At 34.1% G+C, this 7,774-nt stretch overlaps 1 pseudogene; it reads left to right on the top strand.

The window, feature by feature from the left end:
* The first annotated feature begins 1,439 nt into the window (after positions 1-1,439).
* On the top strand, positions 1,440-6,238 carry LOC140431997 (purine nucleoside phosphorylase-like; annotated as a pseudogene).
* Positions 6,239-7,774: the final 1,536 nt, after the last annotated feature.

Raw genomic sequence — 7,774 nt, 5'->3', positions numbered from 1 at the left:
CTACTTTTTCGTTTCCCTTTTTCTTGTCTTTTATGTTTTTCTTCTTTTCTTCTCTTCCTTTTTTATTTTCTTTTCTTTATGGCGACTATGTTTTCTTTAGAGTTTAAAACTGTTGGTATAATTAGAGATTTTCTTTTCGAAGTCCCAACTTCATTGACACAAGGCACTGGATGTATTTTGTCGAATAACTTACATTTATTCTTACATTAAGTTAGGGGGTTACATTTTCAGATAGTCCTATATAGTCATTATTGTATTGTTTTATTCGATCCAGACACATAAATATCTTCATAGCTTCTTGAGTTACCAGAATTGATCGTTTATTGAGCTACAAGGACCAGCAATAGCGATACCAGTCATATTATTTTGGGAAAGAAGAGATATATCCTGAGGCCTGGAGTCTGTATATTGTGACAGGCCTTGTCTGGTATTGCTTTAAGTATCCCATTAATTCTCTGTGGGATTTAGATCAGGGCTGTAGGGTGGCCAGTTCATGGTTTGTATAATTTCGTCCAAATAATCACGGAGTACATTATCATGCAATAAAAGAAAATGATTTCCTATGTAAGGAGCAAAGTGTGGTTAGCCACTATATGGTTAGACAAAATGTCTGTAGTATACCTTTCACTATTTAAGAAACCTCTTCGTAATGCAACAAGGTTTGTTCGCGATGTACGAGCTATTCCTCCCCAAATTATTACAGATCCTCCATTGAGTAAAGTCGAGAGGTTGTATAAGCTTACACGTCTATATGAGTAATATATCGATTCATCTGTGAACAATACGTGCTTCAGTCAAGGTGCTCTCTGAAAAATGACAATCTACTTCTTCGATACCTTTAAAGCTGGTGCTCTGGCTGGTATTCTCACATGCAAATATTGTTCAGCAAGACGCCTTTGCATAGTGTTCCTACTAATTTTTGAATATTAAGAACAGCTGCTACTTATATTTGTTAATGTATTATTGTAACAAAACGTTCTCTGATCGCACTAAGCCTGATCTGAACTGATCTTGGCGTGGTGTTGTGACTCTTCCTCTTCGTTGTCCAGGCCGTCACTAACGATAATCTTTTAATGTTTAAAAATCTTAGACCTTAAAGCAGACAATTAATTAAAAAGGGAAAACGAGAAAGTTGGAAAAAGTACGTGTCTTCAATAAATCCTTCCACTTCCTTAGATACTCTATCATACAATAACCAAATCCTAATTAGGCTCAATAAAAAGATCACCTTTATTTGGGTATCTTCCCATATGGGAATACTGTTATAAATCAAATACCTGAGACCGATCACAAAGTAAATTTATTAATAAAGAAAATTTATCAATAATACTTTCAAAACTTAGTTTTTAGAATAAGTAATTTTATGGGGTTTTTGGGTTTCAAAATACTTCGAGGCTGTACAGTTTACATAAAAAATTAAACAAAAAATAAAAATTTAATCCGATTTCTTTCTTTTCAGATATACTTACGAAACTTTAACAGAAACTGCCGAATTTTTGAAGAAATTGGTTCCCATCAAGCCCAAAATTGGTATCATCTGTGGATCCGGTTTGGGTGCGTATTGGAATGAAGGTCCATATTAAAGTTTATTTTATTTTTATTCGTATATACATGTCTTTAGCCATTATGTGTTGAATATATATGTGTGAGTGTGTGTAAAAGGAGTTTGGCTTAGAAGTTCGGAGGAGTTTGTCCATTAACATAGGTCATAATGATATACGCTTTTATTTTAAATCAATTTAATATCAAAACAATACAAAACCGCATTCAATGGGCCGTTCAGTCAGAAAGAGAGAGAAAGATAGTTAAAGGATTAGAAAAAGCTGACAACCTGAAGAAAATCGATCGAGTTATTTATACTTACACTGTCGAGCTTGAGAAAATCCTTAACTTAAAGTTCAAAACCAAGGCCATCTATACTCCGGACTATTATATGTTTTGTTTTACTATTAGTCCGGGTATTACGGTTGCACTGGCTAGGAAAAATATTTTCATTCCATATTTTTACACAATATTACTTGAAATAGTCCCCTAATAACAAAAGTGAATGTTGCCCAGAGAAAGTGATGGTCAAAAATTATTATATAACAATTTTTCGACAAATACATTTTTTTTTTAGCCAATTTACCTTCTGTTTATAATATGCAGGTCCCCGTGGTAAACGTCGGGTAAACTTTTTAATATAACGTAGTAGCATCATAATCTTTCGATTAAAGCAAGAGTCAGCGGGTGGGTAAGAAATAATCAATGTGTTTTAAACGTTAATGTTCAGATGTTCGTCAACTCTGTAAATCCCGAAACGCAACGGTATATCAATTTGTTTATGAATTTTTTTCTGTGACTTTTTCAATATAAAATCAAAATTGAATTGCTTATTTTGAAACTATTTAAAATAAACTTTTTTCTCATATTTTTTGTTTTTTTTTTAAGTTCAATGTTCAACCTATTGAAAAATCGCTTCGAAAAACGCTTATATTGGCTTTTTCGGCATTTTTAATTGTTTAATTAATTGCATTTTACGCTTAAAGTAAGCATTTTACTAAAAAAATCTAGGAACAACTTTTGTCTTATACTATACCGATAAAAACTCTTCGGGATCTTGTAAAATGTAGTTTTAGTTTTAATTTACTTTTTTACTATTTTACTATTTTACTACTTATTACTACTACTTATTTACTACTTATTTTACTACTATTTACTATTAACTTAAAGATATTAATTTTTCACAGAGTAATCGAGTTTTAAAAATGAACATTTTCGCGTTTTTTCTGACCCTTAATTGTTTATACCTTTAAAACGATGTATTTTAGAACAAAGTTACTGTTGTAAAAACAACAAGTTATATTAAAATTAATTTATTTTTCGTTTTCACAAATATTGGCAGTGTCATTAAAAATTGAGTGAAATGTGCCTTAGTTTCCGCTATACTCGCGCTTCCCTAAAACGCCGGTATGAATGAAAAATGTGTTAAAGCGAACTCTTTAATTAGTAATAGTGCTGTTGTAAATATTCTCTAGTTATTAAATGTGTAGTATCGATTAATTACGCTTTATTTTTCTCTAAGTACAACCCTATCAAACCAAACACATAACGAATCATCGCCGTGAAGTCTGCCTACAGATATCGAAGGAAACTCCTTAACAGTCCATGGTCCTTAAATATTTGGTACTGTACACGCTGGGGAAAGGAATTTTATAAGCTGTCCCCCCAACAATTGGTGGAGATCATACAAAGTTCCAGCAGTTACTTTTGTAACTGTAAGTACCTCTTGGTTCAGAATGAGCCAGTTACCTAAAAAAACTTGTTCCGGGCAAAAAAATTCTTCTTCTTCTTCTTAGCCTTCTGTCGCCCATGTTTGGACATAGGCCTCTCCCAACTCCTTCCATCGGTCTCTATCCTGAGCAACATATTTCCAATTTCTTCCGGCTATTCTTTTAATATCATCAACCCATCTCATCTGTGGTCTTCCTCTTGGTTGTTTACTTTCATAAGGTCTCCAATGTTGTATTGTAGTATTCCAACGTTGGTCTTTTTGTCTAGCAGTGTGGCCCGCGAAGCTCCATTTAATTTTGGCAATTTTTGTTGCTATGTCCTCGACTTTTGTTTTGGATCTTACCCAGTCGTTCCTCTTTTTATCTGACAATCGTATACCTAACATTGCTCTTTCCATTGTTCTTTCTGTTGTGGCTAGTTTATTCATGTTTGCCTTGGTTAGGGTCCAGGTTTGACATCCATATGTCATGTCATGACAAAAAAAATTAAATTTTACAATTTGTTAAAAGAATTGTTTAAACAATTTTTAACTATCATTTTCTTCACGCACTTTTGTTATAAGGAGAGTATTTTTCCCAGCCAGTGCGCCCATACTAACCGGACTATATACGTTTCACTCATATAGATCTCTACGTGACAAAATAAATTCCTTTTATTAGATTTTTAGAAACAATAATGGTTACATTAAATGCTGGTAATAATACCATGTTTTATTTTTTCATATTTTTACAATCAACGGCATTGTAATCGTTGGATTAACCAATTAAATTCCTATACAGCATTAAAAACATGAAAATTACATTGTTATAATTGATTATTATTAATTAAGCATCCATATTGCGTCATGGAATAATATTTCTGTTAATTATTGCTGTTGTTTTGTTCTTTTCAACACTCTGAAGTGTCGTAATAATGATACGAGAGATGACATGACGCAGGTCAGTTAAAGATAAAACATCGTGTTTTTATAGTATCTATTTGAAACAGAAACAAAGAATGATGCAAGAATGTTTGCTGTTTGATGTATATATATATATATATATATATATATATATATATATATATATATATATATATATATATATGGACGTATTGGGGGGGGGGGCATGGTAATAAAGGAATCCCAATTTCATCCAAGTGTGTTATTCTTGCAATCTGCTGACGAGCATTATTTTGCATTAGACGTAAATTTTCTCCAACAAATGAGGCAAATCGCACTCCATGATTTTTCAACCATTGCTCAATATACCTTTCCGCATTTTAATTGTCCCCACGAATTATTACAAGTTCTGTATGAGCCTCTAGGGAAATGCCTGCACACACCATTATAACACCTCCACCAAATTGAACCCTCGAAGTAAAACATTGATGTTAACATTCATCAGCTCTTCTCCAAATTCTAGGTCGCCCATCTAATAATTATCTGTTAAATATTGATTCATCTGTGAAGAGCACATTTAATCTAATTAAAATCTTTTGATTTTTTTCCTTGAGTCCAAAATAGCATCTGTTGGCCGTGCAAATTCTGCGGTTTATATCTGCGGTAATATTATTTTCAATGTTAACGAGTGCTCCCAGGTTGAAAAATTCGTTTACTGTTTCGATGACGTCGTTTTCTATAACAAGTGGACATAGGACTTGTGATTGCGTATCATTCTGACTTCTGCATTGGCTTGTGGTCGCCTTAAGATCTTCTGTTGATGTTAACTTTCTTATGTAATGCTGAATTCTTTCTCTCTGTTAAGGTTTTTTATATATTTAAGTTCCTTATTTAAGTGGTTTAAATTTTTTCTTTTATGTATCCTGTTTTCTGCTTTTCTCTTTGTCTTGTAATTTATTACAGTTGTTCCAGTTCATCGGGAAGCATCTTTCTGCAGACTTCATTTTTTCCTTATGTTGCATTCATCGTCAAACCCATGATTTTTACGGGCACAGTTTTCTGTTCCTATTTCATCTTTTTTTACTGCTTCAATATCTTCCTTTATTCTGGTTCAGTTTTAGTGTAAATATTTCTATCCTTCTTTATTTACATTTTGATTCCTTAGCCTGTTGGTAATGTTTTAAGAGTACCCTTCAGCAATTGTTGCATCTCTCATTTTGCACATTTCATTTCTTTTTTATCCATTTTATTTTCTTTGCTGATGTTTGAAATTCTAGTCCTCAATATTGAGATCACTAGGCAATGATTTAAGTCTATGTTTGCACCTCTATAACTTCTGCAGTTTATTACGTCTGTTCCATGTCTTAAATCGGTTAAGAAGTGATCAATCTGACCCCTTGTTCTTATATCAGGAGAGGTCACAGTTACCTTGTGTATATTTTTGTGTTAAAAATAGCTGCTAGCGACTGTCATGTTCAATGCTGCTGCTAAGTTTATCAGTTGTAATCCATTATCGCTACTGATTTTTGTGTAGGCTATCCTTTCTACAGTGGGCATGAAAATTCGCTCTTACCCCATACATCCCTATACCTACTACACCCACTACACCCTCCAGTATCGCTGCTGCTTAGTCGAGGTTTGCTTATGCAGTATATTCGCAACTAACCTTCATATCTAAAGGCCATCGACTATCCGCCATCTGTGATACCGCTGGTAGCCTAAAGATCAACCTCAGTAAAAAAGTGACTGATTTTATGTAAAATATACCATGTAACTTTACTTTTATAATGAAACCAGCTTTACTGATATTCATTATTTTTTAGGTACCTTGGCAGATGCTTTGGATCAGAAAATAGCAGTACCATATGAAAAGATTCCCAATTTTCCTCAAAGTACAGTAAAGGGCCACACACTCTGAGATAGCGCGTGTTACATTGGAGGAGTTCCTGTAGTATGTATGAAGGGCCGTTTCCATTATTATGAAGGATATCCTCTTTGGAAATGTGCAATGCCCGTACGAGTAATGAAACTATTGGGAATTACTCATCTCATAGCTACTAATGCTGCTGGCGGACTAAATCCAAGGTAAGATACATTTTTAACATAATTTAATAAAAAGGTTATTAGGCTAATCTGAAATTCTGTATTCAACATATTCTTGAATCTCCTCATAATTAAGGATCTAATCATAAATGGAAAATAAAATTCTTACAGATTTTTATACATTTTTCGAACTAGTTTACATCTTCATGTGAACACACCATCCAATCTATGTCGCACCTCTCCACTTCCCTTGTCGACTTTCCATCGCATTTATTTTACTGCTCTATTACTACAACATTCTCGCTGAGCCTTTCTCTTTCCAATCTCACTTCATCTTTCATTACTCTTAAAATAATGAAATCATAGTGACGAGGTTTCAATCGCTCTCGCTATGGAACATCAATTAATTCGTTTGACATCATCTAAATTTGATGGTGTGAAATATGCCACCGGCTGCCAAGATATGGGAATCAGTCACCTTGTAGGAAGTCTGCGTCTGAAACTAAACCAATTCAAAATCTGCGCAAAAGTCAAAGAATAGGAATATCGAGGGATTGATAGATACAGTATTTTGGAAAAGAACTGATGGTCAATGGTGGAAAGTCTGATAAAAAAACTGCAAAAATTATTGGAAGTTTTGGACTTAGGTAGAAAAAAAACGGAAGTATTACACCAGAAAACTCACAAATAATTAGCATGCTAGACTTTTCAAATATAGAAGACTTTCCAAAAAACTTGGAAGACAAACTTTTAACAGATCAATTAGACAGCGATCCTGAGAAAACTTGGGTATATTTCAAAGACGAAGTAATCGACACTGCAGGAGAATATACACTACTACAGGAGTATAATTCGATGCAGGAAAAAACAGAAAATTAGACCTGGTAAGAGAGTTCAAGCAATCCCGCTATAAGCAATCCCCCACTTACTGATCAACGGTTTAGGGCGTATGAGTTGGTGAGTGGTAGGGCATTCTTTTGTCCTGGGGTTGAGAAATCGGCCCCGAAGGCGGATGAATCAACAAATAATGGTCAACGGCATAAGAATGCAGAAGTCAAAGGGGAACCACTGCATTAACGGCTCATAGAGCACCCCCAGGAAAATCACCATAGAACTGACATTGCAATTGCAAACCGTTACTAATCCTGGAAAGCGGAGGCCGAGATTCGGCAGGAGAGGAGAAACATATTTATACCACGAGGCCTCTCAGGTTGTAAACATGCGAAAACCTCGTGAAGAAATCCTAAAAATAAAGAAATCTAATTTTAGAATGTGCACATGGAATGTTAGAAGTCTATTTTCGGCTTGTCAACGCAATTCAAGAAATGAAAAGAATGAAAATAGACCTACTGGAAATCAGCGAAATAAGATGGTCAGAGTCAGGATCATGTAAAAAGGACGGAAGTGTATTATATTATTCAGGTAACATCACAGAAAACCGCATTACAAAAATGGTGTAGGTATATTAGTAACATCAGAACAGAGTAAATATGTGATCAATTTCGTACCAGTCTGGGATAGAATAATATTATTCCAAATAAATACTCAACCTTTTAAAACTAAACTCTGAGATAGCGC

Source organism: Diabrotica undecimpunctata, unplaced genomic scaffold (assembly GCF_040954645.1).
Source record: "Diabrotica undecimpunctata isolate CICGRU unplaced genomic scaffold, icDiaUnde3 ctg00002485.1, whole genome shotgun sequence".
In the NCBI taxonomy this organism is placed as follows: Eukaryota; Metazoa; Arthropoda; class Insecta; order Coleoptera; family Chrysomelidae; genus Diabrotica; species Diabrotica undecimpunctata.
This window is presented reverse-complemented; position numbering and strand designations above follow the sequence as displayed.